The 18,581-nt window shown below is 43.7% G+C and overlaps 1 pseudogene; it reads left to right on the top strand.

Annotated features, from left to right (window-relative positions):
* The first annotated feature begins 3,137 nt into the window (after positions 1–3,137).
* On the top strand, positions 3,138–11,669 carry LOC118455584 (uncharacterized; annotated as a pseudogene).
* Positions 11,670–18,581: the final 6,912 nt, after the last annotated feature.

The following is an 18,581-nucleotide window of genomic DNA, read 5'->3' as shown; positions in this document are numbered from 1 at the left end:
TCTCCTGTTGGAGAGATGTGAGCATCTCCATGATGTTATCAAACTTACGCTCCGTGATGTTGTCCTTCTTGTGCTCAAAGAGCAGATTCTGAGAACTCACGACTAGGGATGGGTATTGATAAGATTTTCACGATTCCGATTCCATTTTCGATTCTGTTTAACGATTCGATTCTTTATCGATTCTCTTATCGATTCTTTTTAAAAAAGGAGAACACTAAGGTCAAATAGCTTAGAACTTTGTTTTATATCTTCTCTTTGAACAAGATAGAAATTTAGGAGTAACATGGCCTTACAAACCCAACAGTGAGATCTTAAGAGATCCACAGCCTACGGCTCTTCAATGGGGTGTCACAGGGTCCCCAGGAAAAAAAATTGTAAATGTAAAATAATAAAATAAATATTATTCTGTAGCAATAACAAAGTATAACATCAATTATTCTGTAGCAATTACACAAGAATATCCAGTAATGTCCCTGCCTACAATTAAACACATTCACTTACCGAAAATCATCTGCTGTGGCAAATGGGTGCAAACCTTTGACCACAAACTTTGTCACTGCTCGGTGACATTCGTCTATCCTGGCCTGAAAGGAGACGCTAACGGTAGACTGCAGTGAGAACTGCCAGCATCTGAGCCAGACTCTGTCTGTCTCTCTCATCATGGTCATCTAAATGCACAGTAATGGCAGGTTTTGTAATAAGGCAGATCGCGCTAACATATGCACTGTTGTTGATTATTTACCTGCCGCATTAACGGGAGAGGACGTGCAAACGTTACCGCTGCTGCTGGGTTGAGATTCACGAGTCCGGAGCGGAATTAAAAACACGACATTCATTTAAGGTCATCATGTGTTTTGTGAGCAAATGCTTTTGTATATTTGTAGTGTTTCCTCCCTTAAATGAAATATCTACTTTGCAAGTATTGCAAGTTGCCCTGTTGTCATCCATTCTCGTAAAGCAAAACCAAACTTTTGAGCGTTTGAGCCGCTTAGGCGCCGTGTTTCCTGCCAGGTAAATGACGCTCCGCAACGTGGTGACGTCATTCGGGGCGACTGGAATCGATAAGGGAATCATTTGCAAAAATGGCAAACAATTCCAAGGAATTGAAACACTGGGAACCGGTTCTCAACAAGAACCGGTTTTCGATACCCATCCCTACTCACGACCGCAGTGAGCTTCTCCAAGATGTAATCAATTTTCGCTCAGAGGTCTTATTCTGAGTGCTTCTCCAAGGTGTAATCAAATTTTCGCTCAGAGATCTTATTCTGAGTGTTCACAGCAGCCGTAAGCTTCTCCAAGATCTTATCCGTGCTGCGCTCAATGAGCCCATTTTGAGAACTTACCACTCGTCCCATCGATTCAATCCCAGCGGGCAGCCTTGTGGGGTTTTGAACAGCCGACTCCACTTTCTTTAATCTTCAATAAGCCAGGGCCAAGCCAGCTCCGATCAGCAAGAACCCTGTTATCATGGCTCCAAATAGCTAGATATCTTCAACACTCAGGCTCACCCAAGCCCAGACTTCTCGTTGAGAAAAGGGTGTCAATTGCATTCAGGGACCAGTTGATCAAATCCATAATTCCTCTTTAGGTTTTAGAGAACAGACTGTGAGAGAGTGTTCCAGGGAAAAGTAATACAAAATACACAAGACTGGACAAGGACACAAGAGGCTAAGCAGGGAAGATAAGGGAGGAGAGGAGAGGAGAAAAGTGCAACCGCCTTCGCCAAGAACCAAAGAGAAAAAGAAAATGTATACAAACAAGAGAAAGGCACACAGAGAACAAGTTGCTTGGAGCAAAAAAGACATAAAAACATCTCAGAAGTTCTTTTTATGTATTTATTTGTGCAGGTCGTCAGTATTCCTATGTTTAGGCTGCTGCAGACGTTGGTTATGCAGCAGCCCCAACATCTTGTCAACAGGAAAGGTTTATACGTTTTATATTAGATTATTGATATTGTAATAAGAGGGTTACCTGTTCATTTGTTTTTTATTGATAATCATGGCTCGGTGTTGCTTTTGCACATATAGCCTTTAGAATAAACGTCTGGCTTCATACAACTGGTTGTGTTCCAATACCCACCGCTAGTATGCACAGAAGACTAGGGTGAGTAAGCCAGTTTAATTTTAGTAGGTAGATTAATGGGGGATACCTTTCTCCAATTAACTGTGTGTGGTCAAGGTTTATTAAATTGAATGTCATTAAGTTTATGTTGCAGAATGAAGTTGTGTGGCATATAAGGTGCAGTTTAATGCTTGAATTTCTAATGGGTTTAAAGAAAAATGAAGGCAAACCAATTAATGGAATGTGTTGATGTTAATCGAAAGAAAAGACAAGTGAAACCTACTGCTAAGGCATTGAAAAGTAAATTTGAAAGGCTTCAAACAGAATGCTATGCAAAGATTACCAAATTTCTCAAACATGACGACGAAACCCATATCACCCTATTGAAGCACTTTGCTCTCGCACTGCAGGCCTACTTGTTGTTCCTAGAGTATTTAAAAGTAGAATGGGAGGGCCCTCTTCTCTGGAACCAGCTTCCAGTTTGGATTCGGGGAGACAGACACTATCTCTACTTTTAAGATTAGGCTTAAAACATTAATTTTTTGCTAAAGCATATAGTTACGGCTGGACCAGGTGACCCTGAGTCCTCCCTTAGTTATGCTTCAATAGACATAGGCTGCCCGTAGATTCCCATGATTGCATTGAGTTTCTCCTTTCCAGTCACCTTTCTCACTCACTATGTGTTAATACACCTCTCTGCATTGAATCGTACCTGTTATTAATCTCTGTATCTCTTCCACAGCATGTCTTTATCCTGTTTTCCTTCTCTCACCCCAACCAGTCGCAGCAGATGGCCACCCTTGCCTGAGCCTAGTTCTGCCGGATGTTTCTTCCTATTAAAAGGGAGTTTTTCCTTCTCAGTGTCGCCAAAGTGCTTGCTCATTGGGGGTCAAATGATTGTTGGGTTTTTCTCTGTATCTATTATTATAGGATATACTGTACAATATAAAGACATATGTACACAGACATATGTACAATATAAAGCGACTGTTGTTGTGATTTGGCGCTATATAAATAAAATTGAACTGAATTGAAATTGAATTGAATTGAAACACAGGGTTGAACATTATATCACCATGTTTGGTCCCCCGGTATTTGCACAGGCGCGCCTCCTCAAACCTACGAAATTCCCCATCGCTTGGGAAAAGTTTGCAACCATGGAGCGCCTCGGTATCGTACAGCGCTCGAATAGTGCCTGGGCCTCTCCGCTACACATGGTGCCCAAATCAGACGGTTGGTGGTGGCCATGCAGAGATTTTCGCAGTTTGAATAATGTCACGGGTGATATGTAGGGCTTTCAATGATTTTGTCCTATCATCGCCTATACCCAGGGGATACCATACCCTGCATTTACGGACTTCCTAAGATCCACAAAGAAGGTGTCCCACTCAGACCCATTGTTAGAGGCATAAACTCAGCCACTTACAACATTTCGAAACACCTTGCTACCATTCTAGCACCTCTTGTGGGGAACACCCCACATCACATCAAGAACACCACTGACTTTACCGACAAGGTCCAGAAGCTTACTCTGGATCCAGATGAAACTATGGTGTCCTCTGATGTCTCTTCACTTGCATGCCTACCACGGAGGCAGTGGAGACTGTCAGAAAACGACTACAAGAAGACAGCTCCTTGGAAGATAGAACCAACTTCACTCCCAATCAGATTTCCACACTGATAGACCTCTGCCTGCAGGCCTACTTGTTGTTCCTAGAGTATTTAAAAGTAGAATGGGAGGGAGAGCCTTCAGTTTTCAGCCCCCTCTTCTGTGGAACCAGCTTCCAGTTTGGATTCGGGAGACAGACACTATCTCTACTTTTAAGATTAGGCTTAAAACTTTCCTTTTTGCTAAAGCATATAGTTAGGGCTGGACCAGGTGACCCTGAATCCTCCCTTAGTTATGCTGCAATAGATGTAGGCTGCCGGGGGATTCCCATGATGCATTGAGTTTCTCCTTTCCAGTCACCTTTCTCACTCACTATGTGTTAATACACCTCTCTGCATTGAATCGTACCTGTTATTAATCTCTGTATCTCTTCCACAGCATGTCTTTATCCTGTTTTCCTTCTCTCACCCCAACCAGTCGCAGCAGATGGCCACCCTTGCCTGAGCCTAGTTCTGCCGGACGTTTCTTCCTATTAAAAGGGAGTTTTTCCTTCTCAGTGTCGCCAAAGTGCTTGCTCATTGGGGGTCAAATGATTGTTGGGTTTTTCTCTGTATCTATTATTATAGGATATACTGTACAATATAAAGACATATGTACACAGACATATGTACAATATAAAGCGACTGTTGTTGTGATTTGGCGCTATATAAATAAAATTGAACTGAATTGAAATTGAATTGAATTGAAACACAGGGTTGAACATTATATCACCATGTTTGGTCCCCCGGTATTTGCACAGGCGCGCCTCCTCAAACCTACGAAATTCCCCATCGCTTGGGAAAAGTTTGCAACCATGGAGCGCCTCGGTATCGTACAGCGCTCGAATAGTGCCTGGGCCTCTCCGCTACACATGGTGCCCAAATCAGACGGTTGGTGGTGGCCATGCAGAGATTTTCGCAGTTTGAATAATGTCACGGGTGATATGTAGGGCTTTCAATGATTTTGTCCTATCATCGCCTATACCCAGGGGATACCATACCCTGCATTTACGGACTTCCTAAGATCCACAAAGAAGGTGTCCCACTCAGACCCATTGTTAGAGGCATAAACTCAGCCACTTACAACATTTCGAAACACCTTGCTACCATTCTAGCACCTCTTGTGGGGAACACCCCACATCACATCAAGAACACCACTGACTTTACCGACAAGGTCCAGAAGCTTACTCTGGATCCAGATGAAACTATGGTGTCCTCTGATGTCTCTTCACTTGCATGCCTACCACGGAGGCAGTGGAGACTGTCAGAAAACGACTACAAGAAGACAGCTCCTTGGAAGATAGAACCAACTTCACTCCCAATCAGATTTGCACACTGATAGACCTCTGCCTGCAGGCCTACTTGTTGTTCCTAGAGTATTTAAAAGTAGAATGGGAGGGAGAGCCTTCAGTTTTCAGGCCCCTCTTCTGTGGAACCAGCTTCCAGTTTGGATTCGGGAGACAGACACTATCTCTACTTTTAAGATTAGGCTTAAAACTTTCCTTTTTGCTAAAGCATATAGTTAGGGCTGGACCAGGTGACCCTGAATCCTCCCTTAGTTATGCTGCAATAGATGTAGGCTGCCGGGGGATTCCCATGATGCATTGAGTTTTTCCTTTCCAGTCACCTTTCTCACTCACTATGTGTTAATAGACCTCTCTGTATTGAATCATATCTGTTATTAATCTCTGTCTCTCTTCCACAGCATGTCTTTATCCTGTCTTCCTTCTCTCACCCCAACCGGTCGCAGCAGATGGCCGCCCCTCCCTGAGCCTGGTTCTGCCGGAGGTTTCTTCCTGTTAAAAGGGAGTTTTTCCTTCCCACTGTCGCCAAAGTGCTTGCTCATAGGGGGTCATATGATTGTTGGGCTTTTCTCTGTATCTATGAAGCGCCTTGAGGCGACATTTGTTGTGATTTGGCGCTATATAAATAAAATTGAATTGAATTGAATTGAATTGCCTTACCACCACATATTTCATATACAATGAGGGTTTCTACAGACAAAAGCATGGATGTGCCATGGGCTCCCCGGTGTCACCTATTGTAGCCAACATTCACATGGAGGAAGTGGAAAGAAAGACCCTTGGCTCTTTTAAAGGGAGAGTACCTAGCCACTGGTACAGATATGTAGACAACACCTGGGTCAAAATCAAAAACATAAGAAGTGGAATCCTTCACTGCTCACATTAACGCTGTGGATAAAAACATCAAGTTCACCAGGGAAGACACAAAGGATAACTGTTTGCCATTCCTGGACTGTGCTGTGTGCATTGAAGAGAATGGAAACCTCAACCTCTTTGACTCCCACCACATTCTGGAACACAAACTTGGAGTAATAAGGACCTTACAACACTGGGCAGAAACTGTTCCCTCTAAGTCTGAAGGGGAAAAGAAGGAACACACACATGTAAAGGAAGCTCTTAAAACATGTGGTTTTCCTAATTGGTGTTTCATCAAGTCAGCAAGTCAGCAAAGATGCACAGAAAAGAAGACCAAACACCAGCTAAGGAGGATAAGAAAGACAAATGCAACAACATCCTCTATGTAGCCGGTGTATCGGAAAAACTCAGGAGAGTCTTCTCCAAGCACAACATCCCAGTTTACTTCAGACCCAGCAACACACTCAGACAAAAACTGGTTCATCCCAAAGACAAAACGCCTAAACACAAACTTAACAATGTAGTGTATGCTGTACAGTGTAGTGAGGAATGCCCAGACCTCTACATTGGAGAGACCAAACAGCCATCTATGTCCACTGTGAACGGCCATCTTTGAACAGAGGTGGTGGTTTACGACACCAGCTGTCTGCCATCCGTAATCTAGTTTTGAAATTCCTTCTCAGGCACCTTAACGCCCACTCACATCCTGGGCCATCTAACCTCAGGAAATCACATGATAGGGTGGGGCTAGGTTACACAATAAACTCATCAGAAACCTTGGCTGATTGTGACCTACACCCATTTTCACACTTTGGCTCGTGTGATTAGGAAGAGGATCAATAGGGGGTCCTTTGTCCCTCTTGAAGGGACACTCCCATAGGGCTTAAATCTGGGACTCTCCACAATTTGACCCTAGAACTGAAACATCTTCAAACAACTTAAAGAAGTCCAGATGCTTTTCTTTCCAAGCTCCTTGGAAAGAAAAGCAACAACAGGAAGTATTGTTGCTGTGTTTTGGAGTGAAAAGTATTCCGTTGTGTGGTGATGAGCAATAAACCAGGAGTGTTAATCAAGAGCTCTCGTGTTGCCTGTGTTTACCTCCACAGCTCCACAAAAATTTTGGCAATTCTCTGAAAATCGCTTCTGCCTATAATTAAAGGGTTTGGAAATTGCCTCCTACAAAATTCAATGATGTAAAAGGTTTTCAGGAATGTGGGTTTTTATTGAGGCAATGTTGTAATGCAATGTTAGATGCTGAGTCCCTGCTTGAGTTGAATGTTTCTGCTAACATGCAAACAATTATAAAAAAGGTTGCCCTATAAACTCAGGGATAAATTGAAGAATGTGTGTAATCTGCAGTAAAGGATTCACTGTAAAGGGGTTTTTGAGGATCTTGTTGAGTTTGTTGAAAGGCAAGTGAAGATCCTCCAACAACCATCAAAAAGGAGGCGAGGAATACAAAGTCTCAGTTTTGCCCTAGAACTAAGACGAGGAGTTTTGCTACTGCTGTGTCAAAAGTGAAAAGGGAGGTTGACCCTGCATTGAGGTGAGAACAAGGTTCAGGTGTAGCAAAAGTCTACTTGTTTTGTAGAGCTGGGCATATGTTAAATCTGTGTCCTTCATTTGAAGGAACATTGCACAGTGAAAGATTTTCCTTTTTGAAAGAGAATGGGGTGTATTTTCTAGCTGTATGAAGCAAGGACTGTAGGAAATGTCTCGTGTAATCAGAAACTCCCCAAGAAGGGAGAAAGTTTTTCAGTTCAAACTAAAGGAGAAGGAGAACCATCACATGAAGGGTCTCTGTATTCTGTTCAAAGCACTGGTGTTACTGGGGTCAGTGAGCAAAACAGTGCTCTCTCCATAATCCCAGCGAGTGAAGTCCAAGAAAGGCCACCAGTAACTGATAACATATACTTTTCTGGATCCTGGGAGTTCAGCATCATTTTGAAGGAAAACTGGCATTCTCTTATGTACAATGGGTCAATAGAAAATGGTCAGTAGCCATATCATCTCAGAATTGCAAGTAGTTGAATTGGATTTAGAGAACTACTATGAATTGTCAGATTTATTTACACAGAAAAGCATGCCCGTTCATCGATGCAACATTCCCCAACAGGAAAATGTCAACAGTTGACCACACTTACAACATATTAATGTCTTGGAGATAAATTTCGGGGTTGACCTACTGATTATGACCAATGTTGTTAGAAGTCAGGATGGAGGTCCCTATGCAGTAAAAACTATGCTAGGGTTGAATGGCGAATTGCCCTCTTAAAGGAGATTGTAAGACTGAAATTGCTGATGTTATGCTGCTAAATCTATGCAGACCAAGCTCCTGCAGCATTGTATAAGGATCAAATAGCCCATAGAAATAGGTAAGCGCCACCCACACGGGAGGGACACGGTCGAATGTATTCTCCAAGTCCACAAAGCACATCTAGACTGGTTGGACAAACTCTCATGCAGCCTCAAGCAAGGATAAAGAGCTGGTCCAGTGTTCCATGACCAGGATGAAAAGCCAATTGTTCCTCCTGTATCTGAGGTTTGACTAACAGATGGACTCTCCTTGCCAGCATAGACTTTCCCAGTGAGGCTGAGGAGTCTGATCCCACTATAGTTGGAACAAACCCTGTGGAAACCACCATCCCAGTCTGCCAATCCAAAGGTATCACCCCTAATCTCCATGCAACATTGTAGAGGTGTGTCAACCAAGACCGCCCTACAACATCCAGAGCCTTCAGGCCCCTGCCACCAGCATCCAGAGCCTTCAGGCCCCTGCCACCAACATCCAGAGCCTTCAGGCCCCTGCTACCAAGGAGTTGTCTAACTGCCTCAGTGACCTTACCCCAGAGATAGACAAGTCATCCCCTTCATCCCCAAACTCTGCTTCCTCCGTGGAAGACGTGGCAGTGGGATGGAAGGAATACTTCGAGCATTTCTTTCCCCACCCGACAATGTTCTCAGTTGAAGTCAACAGTGCTCCAACCACACTCTACACAGTGCAGGTAGAGCACCACTTTCTTCTCCTGAGTCACCTGACAGTTTGCCAGAATCTCTTCAAGGCAGTCCAAAATACTTTTTCCATGGTGTCTCCGAACTCCTCCCACACCCAAGTTTTTGCTTCAGCCACTGTCTGAGTCATGTTCCGCTTGGCCTATTGGTACCTATCAAGTTCTTCCAAAGTCCCACAGGCTAACCAAGCCCGATAAGACTCCTTCTTCCGCCTGGTGGCGTCCTTTACCTCTGGTGTCCATCATTTGGCTTGGGGGTTACCACTACGACAGGCACCAACAACGTTATGGCTAGGGATAGGAATCGAGCACCGGTCCTTGTTGAGAACCGGTTCCCACTGTTTCAATACCTTGGAATTGTTTGCCATTTTTGCAAACGATTCCCCTATCGATGATGTCACCACATTGCGTAGCGTGTTTTACCCACTAGGAAACATGGTGCCTAAGCGGCACAAACGCTCAAACGCTCACTCTACAAATATGCAGAAGCATTTGCTCACAAAACACGAGATAACCTTAAATGAATGTCGTGTTTTTGATCCGCTCCGAACTAGTGAAGCTCAACCCAGCAGCAGCGGTAACGTTTGCATGACCTCTCCCGTTAATACGGCCGGTAATTAATCAACTAACATTGCATATTTTGTTAGCGTGATTTGCCTTATTGCAAAACCTGCTATTACTGTGCATTGCATTTAGATGACCATGACGAGAGAGAGACAGGCAGAGTCTGGCTGGCTCAGATGCTGGCAGTTCTTGCTGCAGTCTACCGGTAGCTTCTCCTTTCACAGAGGCAGGGAAAAGTAAAATGATGCAGGCCAGGATAGACGAATGTCACAGAGTAGTGACTAAGTTTTTCTGGTAAAAGGCACAGTAGATGCCCCCGAGTTTCGGTAAGTGAATATGTTTAGTTGTAGGCTAAGTTAGGGAATGTCAAAGTTGCAGGTTCTCCTCTTACCAGATGTTTCATCCGTTTCCATTTGTATATCTTTTAGAGAAATGATAAAGACTCTGACCCCCAAGTACAAAGCCCCAAACAGAGACAGTTTAACCAACCACTTGATCCCTGCTTGGTATGCAGTTGAAAAGGCAAATCTGATTTCTGACCTGAAACATGTATTGAAGGTAGAGATGGACCGATCCGATATTACGTATCGGTATCGGTCCGATACTGACCCAAATTACTGGATTGGATATCGGCGAGAAATAAAAAATGTAATCCGATCCATTAAATATCAAAAAAGCACCTCACAAAACTTGCTACACGGTGTAACTCGGCTCATAACCATAGCACGTCGCAGCAGTATGCATCACGTGATAGAGCGGCTGTGTGTATTTGTAGCCTCGCTACCAAACCAGCATTTCATCTCCGAGGAAGTTTTCCCAGAGAGAAGTAAAGCAAGTGTGTAAGTTAATCTCTGAATGTCTGTAAAGCATTCCCACCTTGAGCTTAACAACAGCTATATGGAGCGACTGCCTCTCTCTCTCTCTCTCCTGCTGCTACTTCAATCTTGAAACTGCTTAATGATCAGCTAAACGGCTTTTCTGTCGCGAGTCCGTCTCTCTTCTTAGTTTTTGGCCCACTTCTCACCAGAAAGAGGACTGAACAACATCAGCACTATTAAGCTTGATAAGCTGTTGTTAGAATTTATTTAATATTACTTTCTAGACCAGGATCGTTTTCTACGTAGCTGACAGCTGGTAACTGTGCAGGGGCGGATCTAGCAAATTTGTTGTTGTCTGATTGGCTGAGCCAGAAGACTGCTAGAGAGGGTCAGAGCAATGACACAAATAAGTGTGGTGACCCTCTTTAGCGGATTTAGCCAGGGGGGCCGATAGGGCATGAACAGGGAAAAGGGGGCACAAAGACATACTTTTCTTTCTTGTTCTCATTTAAAATGTCTAGCTTTTAATAAATAATTATCTGACTCTTACACCAAAAGTTTTAATCTGATGTAAAATATATAGAAGTCCATTACTGTATATAGTAACTGTTAAGTCTAATATACCCTAGTAAGCTATACTACTTTTTCCTTTGGGAAGATACCATCTGTGCAGTCTGCAATTCTGTTGAAGAAAGATGTTGAATCTATTTAATTATTCTTGAAAAATAAATTCTTTCTGTGCATTTTTCCCCCTGCATCAAATTAAATTTGATTACATCGATTAAGCATCATGAGCTGGAGGGTGGGGGGTGGTTCCCTATTTTTTTTTGCTGAGAGTTTGCAACCCTATTAGTTAGGTTGCTTAATATTTCTGCTAAGTAGTCTTTAAAATACCAGAATAGGGAGGATGGAGTAGGTTTACGTTTATTAGATTGATCAGTATTGCTGAACTATGAAATATTTTGGGCGCAGTGTATTTTTTACATACAGGTATAACAGAATAGCTTTAGTGTTGTTATTTATTTAAACTTGAGTATAAACTTATACAAAATGCAGCAAGATATTAAAAAAACATTTTATTGATTAAAAAACACACTATATCGGATTACTATCGGTATCGGCAGATATCCAAATTTATGATATCGGTATCGGTATCGGACATAAAAAAGTGGTATCGTGCCATCTCTAGTTGAAGGTAGCCATCACTGCAGATGGATGGACAAGTTTTAGTCAAGATCATTACCTCACAGCTGCATTATGTCAGGAATGGCCAGGCTCAAGAAAAAGTCCTCAAAACCAAACCAGTGTACCAGGCACAGGCAGGGATAGCTGTAGCAGAGGAGATTGATGAGATCTTGGAGGAGTATGGTATCAAAGACAAGGTTGTGGCAGCCACTGTTGATAATTAGGGATGGGTATTGTTTAGGTTTTGTCCGATACCGGTGCCAAACTGGTACTTTTGAAACGGTGCTGGTACTTAAACGGTGCTCGAACCTGTGCTTAAAGAATGGAACACACAAACTTTGTCCAAAAATCTCTTGTGCTTTTATTAGCAGTTAGCAGTCTCTTTTTTCTGCAAAATGATAACCAAGTTAGCCTTTTCTGTTGATATAACATACCTGCTTCGGTTGGAACTGGTGCTTAAACAATGGAAAACACAAACTTTGTCCTAAAACCTCTCATGTTTAGCTGTGTTTTTTTGTAAAACGATAACAATGTTAGCCTTTTCTCAAGCTAAGGGCATATATGGTATCACTCTTGGCTGGAAGCAGTGCTTAAACAATGGAAAAAACACAAACTTTGTCCAAAAACCTCTCATGTTTAGTTGTTTTTCACTTTTTCTTTGGTCATTTTAGCCTTTTTGGCCAGGGTGAAGGGAGTATCTGCCATCAAGAAGACAGCCACATGTAACTACGACAGTGTTTGCTAGTTCACCTTATGTGCATTAATTTAATAACGTGGTTAGCCTACTCACCGTAATTTACACACGAAGCTACTCACCCAGAGAAGAACGGCTGCTGCTGCCATCATCATCCGTCATCATTTGGAAAGATCTTTCCAAACGATACTAGGATTCATTTATCATAAATAAAATGACAGTCATAAATACTTAAGGATAGTCATGATGTCACATTTTCCTCCCTTTAAAATTTAAGGACACTGATATCCAGAGATTCATGGAGGAGGCCACTGTCTTGGACCTCCGATTTAAATCCAAAGTGGAAAAGGATGAAGTCTGGGACAGGAGATGAGGTATTTCAATATGACAGTTCATTTTTCATTGTAGCACATTTCCATTGTGAGAGTGATACCTTTCATCTATGGATCCGTGGTACTTTGATTTGTTTGTTTATTTGTCACTTTCTACTCAAGCACCTGGAGCAAGGACTCACACAGGGAGAGTTGTTCGAAGATAAAGATGAGGATGAAGAAGACTATGTAAGTTTAGTTCATTGTGATAATAATTTAAATGTCATGGATTTTTCATTTTTTGCTTCATTTTTTATTATGTCCATTTAATTTCAGGCACTACCAGTAAAGCAAAAAAAAAAAAAAAAAAAAAAAGCGGCCTTGGAGGAACTCTTTGAAGAGGAGGACAACGAGCTGCAGTCATTCCAACAACGGCAGCCCGTTCTTTCCCTGGCCCAGAGAGTGGATCAGGAAATCCAGCAGTATAGAAGCCTAACCCCCATCCCCTGCAAGGATAACGCCACCCTATGGTGGTGGAGCAAGAGAGAGACTCTGCCCCTGCTGTCAGGACTGGCTGAAAGGTTTCTGTGTGTGCAGGCATCCTCCACCCCGTCTGAGAAGGTGTTCTCCACAGCTGGAGAGTCCAGAAAGATCACATATCCTTCCTGACAAAGAAGATATGCTTATATTTCTGCAAAAGAATCTTTAATTCTCCATAGTTGATGAATTGCACAGTGCACAGTTCCATCGGACTTGAGCTGATTGTATTATTTGCTGGCTTTATTTTTGAGTGTTCAGCTCATATATACTTTTAAAAAGGAGAGTGTAAATGTTACTGGACATTCTTGTATAACAGCCACAGAATAATTTATGTTATACTTTGTTATTGCTACAGAAGAATAATTATTTTACTATTATTTTACATTTACAACTTTTTCTGGGGACCTCGTGGCACCCCATCGAAGAGTGTTAAGGTTCAATATTGAGGAGGGGTAGAGGAGGTAATCAACTTCCATAATAACAACACTGGTCCGGCCGGGTGGAGTCAAACGATGATTTTAATGACACGCGTGGGAAGATCGCCCGCTGTACGCAGACAGCGCCGATCCCCAACTTACAGAGCATAAGCAGGTGTTTTATACCTTCTGGGCTTAAATTTACTACACCCCTAAACGTCACTCAGATACAGTTCATACATAGGTTTCAAAACCACAATGACTTAATACAGTTTAAAATAACATTGTCTCCATCTCCACAGCAGATGCTTCCTGTCATCTGACTTTCACTTCCCGTCTGGAAAACCAAACTGTTCCTCTGTTTGCAGAGACAGCAAGAAACTATTCCTCTTTTACAGAGACAATTTTAGAGTTACAGGCAAACATGATTAACCTCTCACCTATAAATGAAATAAAGTCTACTGTGTGTTTGTGTCATCATGAACTGCACTCAGTTTCAACTTGTAACCTTTTCCATCAGACAGAAGGCCAGCACGTACACATTTAAGATTATAACAAGCATTCAAAAGCATTTAGGATTATAGATTCAACTCAACAGTTTAGAGTGGTTATAACTGCACCTGTAATAAAGGCTAATTGGGTACCAATATGTTTAAACATTTGAATGCAATATCAATACTGCAGATTGTATTATTAATGCAATGGTAATGATGATGATTATTAACAATAGCAGTAAAATAATTTCTAATCCCCCACAAGAGCCATAGGCTGTGGACCTCTTAAGATCTCACTGTTGGGTTTGTAAGGTCATGCTACTCATAAATTTCTATCTTGTTCAAAGATAAGATATAAAACAAAATTCTAAGCTAATCGACCTATGTGTTCTCCTTTTTTAAAAATAAGAATCGATAAAGAATCAAATTGTTAAACAGAATGGAAAATGGAATCGGAATCATAAAAATCTTATCAATTCCCATCCCTACTTGTGGCCATAGCTCAATGCAGCAGCTTCGGCAATGGAAGTGCTGAACATGGTCTATTCGGACTCAGTGTCCAAAGTCTCCCTCAGAATGCTGTTGAAGCTCTGTCGGAGGTGTGAGTTAAAGATCTTGTGGACCGGGGCCTCTGCCAGGTGTTCTTAGTGCATCCTTAATATAATTAATAACTTACCACCAGGTGGTGATCAGTTGGGGGCAGGGAATGCTGTTTGTATAGTCACTCATTAAGACCATGTTGAACACTAATTAAACGCTAACTGTTAATTCTCTCCTCCCTGTCAGCATTGTAGTTGTAAGAGCAGTACCAAAGCTTTTATTTCCTTCTCCTGCAGTACAGTATCATTTCACTGAGACCCAACATTTTAGGACATATTTCATCATGGCAGAATGCACAAGCACATACATTGTTGTTGCTATCATGGTGCTTTCTGTCTGGTTTGCCCTTTTGTATAACTACTCAATTTGCATTTAAATTTTGATTTTATTGAATAAAAAACAAAAAAGCAAAAACATCATCGTGCCATGCTTTCACTTTCAGAAACATTATTCATCAATAACTATAGAATGCCAGCATCACTTTTTGTTTTATTGCTTTATCTTGCTTGTTCTCTCATGACCGGGGGGGCCAAGACAGGGAAGAGGACACAGGAAAGAGGATGCAGACACCACACCGAGCCTCGTAGGCACAGTGAACACAAGATTTTATTTTGGCATGTGAGGGTGACACACAGGGAATAATTGTAAAACATTAAACATTAACTAAAGGTGAGAGGAAAGAAACCTAACCTCTGGAGTTGGTCAAACTGAAATACTTGTGCAATACTACAAACCTAAGAAACTGCGAATTAACTCATTCTATGGCAGGCAAGAAACTCAGAGTTATTAGATACAACACTAGTGAATTACTATGGGACACTATGAACAAAAGCGGAAATATGAAGCACTAACTATACTAGAAGAATCTCAGCAATTCACTAAACAGTCACAAAACATGAAAACGTGAAACAAGAGTCACACTACAAGTGCGGTAACAGAGCCCACAGGAAAAAGTCTGTTTAGCCGGCTGGAGGGGCAGCCAGGGAACCCGACACTGGGTATTTTCCAGAACAGGCACCCTAAGTTGCTGGGTAGGTGGAGGATTACGGAGCTACGCTCACAAAGTCATTTTACAGGTGGAGGCGAGGCTTGGGGGAAGTAAGGTCTGTGTGATGCTAAACCAGTCCAGATTAACTAACTGTGGAAAACTGGACAGGGAGGCAGACTCACTCTTTAAATAAATTTTTTTTTTCTGTGTTCCAGGGTTCGGTACTTTTATCCATTATTTGCATGCTTTCTCTCGCGCTCCCTTAGGTCTTCCCACACCACTCACTTTATTGTCCCCCCTGCCCATCTCACCACTATGGGGAACAGAGCTTTCAGCCACTCTGCTCCCCGACTCTGGAATTTACTTCCTCCTGATATTAGGAATACAGCATCTCTTCCCTTATTTAATTAATTATTATAGCCTTAAGATTTTCTTCAGTGAGACAGCACCCTCACCCTGAGAGCCACCCCACCCTTACATGCAAATGCAGTGCTTAAATATGATTAATTTTACACATTGATGTTGATGGTATAATCTATAGCTGTATTATTAGTGTTGTTGTTTATTTAAATTAGGCCAATTGAAGATCTGGCAGGCCAAGTAAGCATTCCTTTTAAGCCAGTTATACTTTCTGGTCTACAAGTCTGCTAGAGCCCTCTCAGGTGCGAGTGACATGAATAGAATCCCCAGCTTGTGAGTGTGAGGGTATGTGCAGACATGTGCCTGCCTGCCTTTCTTATTGTCGTCTGTGGATAATTCACATTAAAATGCACTAACTACACATGTGCCGCAGGTGGTGGTTTTTAAAGAAATATAACAGGAATGACTATTTTGCTGTTGGGTCTCAAGCTGTCCCTGTCCATGTCTGCAGCAGAGTGTAATCAATGCTTTATACTTCTTTGAAGTTCAGTTGAAGTCTTCTGCCCATGGCACATGTAGCTGGTAATGTAAAGTCTCTGCAGAAAAGTCACATGGTCAAAAAAACATTGTGGATGTCTACAATGACCTGTACAGTCTGTGTTGATGAAATTTAGATGACTTGGATCATCGTAGACCCCTGTAGACTCATGAACATGTGAACTAAATTTGAGGCTTTAGTGAATCAGCCCAAAACACAATAGTAGAGTATATATACTAAGATAAAAATGGGGAAAGGATACAGGAAAAACTTCCTCTCATGCTGTTCTATTTCACAAAAATGGACTCAATTTACTAAAATCATGTAATCATGAACTTATTAGACATTCAGTCTCTAATAGAATAATTTTTTTGTAATTGCATGATAAAAGTCAAAACATACACAAATCCAATGTGTTTATGTGAAAAACAAATGTGTTATAGCAAGACAGAGAAATTCCCATCTTTGTCATAGAAAAAAAAAAGACTGTATAGCAGCTATGAAATTGAATATCTTATATTTAAATATTTAAGTGAGCAATCCATTTTCTAATGAGAAACACCATTATCCTAATGCTAGTCCACTAAGTAATTCTCCTATCAGCTGACATCATTGATAGTCACCTTTACATGTAGGTGATGTCAGGGGTTGCTGAGGCGAGGAAGAAGGAACCCAAACGCAGGACTCACAGGTAGGTGAAGACTGGTGTTTTATTGTGATGGCATGAGTAAACAGGACAGAGGTAGGAAATGGCTGGCTGGCTGGACGACTGACTGACTGACTGAATGAATGAAGGAAGGAAGGACGAACGGACTGAGTGGCTGGCTGGCGGAAACGACGACATAACATCAATGACACGACAAAGAACGAGTAGAAACAGAAGACTTAAATACACAGACTGATGAGGATGATAATGAGAGACCGGTGAGTACACAGCTGAACATAATCTGGCTAATGGCACGAGACGAGCTGACACAGGAACAAACAGGAAGTGAAACAGGCAGTGGCAAAATAAACTGAACATGAACAAAACAGAAAGCACTGGGTCGATGACCCAGGAACCCTGACAGTACCCCCCCCTCCAAAGGCCGGCACCCGACGGCCAAAAAGAAAGAAAAACCAGAACAGGGTGGGCGGAGGGGGCCCAGGACGGAGGGACGGAGTCCAAAACAGAAACAGTTCAGGTGGGCGGCCGCGTGGCCGGCGGCCGAGACGAGACAGTTCAGGTGGGCGGCCGCGAGGAAGACGGCGGCGGCCGCTGAGCTGGTCCGGTGGGCGGCCACGAGGAAGGCGGCAGCGGGCGCGAGGGAGACGGCGGCGGCCGTGAGGGAGACGCCGGCGGCCGCGGAGCAGGTCCGGTGGGCGGTCGCGCAGCAGGTCCGGTGGGCGGTCGCGCCGGCGATGACGTCCAGAACGTGGCTGGGGCGACGGTGCGGCAGCCGCAGGACCAGGCGAAGCAGAGGCTGACGCCGAGGCTGAGGCCGGCCCAGGCGAAGCTGAAGCGGAAGCGGAGGCCGGACCAGGCGAAGCTGAAGCGGAAGCTGAGGCCGGACCAGGCGAAGCTGAAGCGGAAGCCGGACCAGGCGAAGCTGAAGCTGAAGCTGAGGCGGAAGCCGGACCAGGCGAAGCTGAAGCTGAAGCTGAGTCTGAGGCCGGACCAGGCGAAGCTGAAGCTGAGTCTGAGGCCGGACCAGGCGAAGCTGAGTCTGAGGCCGGACCAGGCGAAGCTGAGTCTGAGGCTGGACCAGGCGAAGCCGAAGCTGAGGCTGGACTAGGCGAAGCCGAAGCCGAAGCTGAGTCTGAGTCTGGACCAGGCGACGGCACGGGAGCCGGCGGTGACGGAGCCACAGCTTTAGGGCCAGCGGGCGCGGAAGCCCCTGGCTGGAGACAGGCAGGGCCAGCGGGCGCGGAGGCCCCTGGCTGGAGAGCGGCCGGGCCAGCGGGCGCGGAGGCCCCTGGCTGGAGAGCGGCCGGGCCAGCGGGCGCGGAAACCCCTGGCTGGAGAGCGGGAGAGCTCACAGCTGGCTCTGGGTGCTGTGGCTGCAGGTCCGGGAACTGAACAGGGTGGTGGATGAGTGACTGAACTACAGAAGACTGGACAACAGACTGGACAGACTGGAGGACGGGCGACCGGGAGGCAGGAGGAGACTGGACGACAGGAGGAGACTGGACGACAGGAGGAGACTGGACGACAG

This window comes from Neolamprologus brichardi, chromosome 20, assembly GCF_056152115.1.
Source record: "Neolamprologus brichardi isolate AB-2024 chromosome 20, ASM5615211v1, whole genome shotgun sequence".
Classification (NCBI taxonomy): Eukaryota; Metazoa; Chordata; class Actinopteri; order Cichliformes; family Cichlidae; genus Neolamprologus; species Neolamprologus brichardi.
This window is presented reverse-complemented; position numbering and strand designations above follow the sequence as displayed.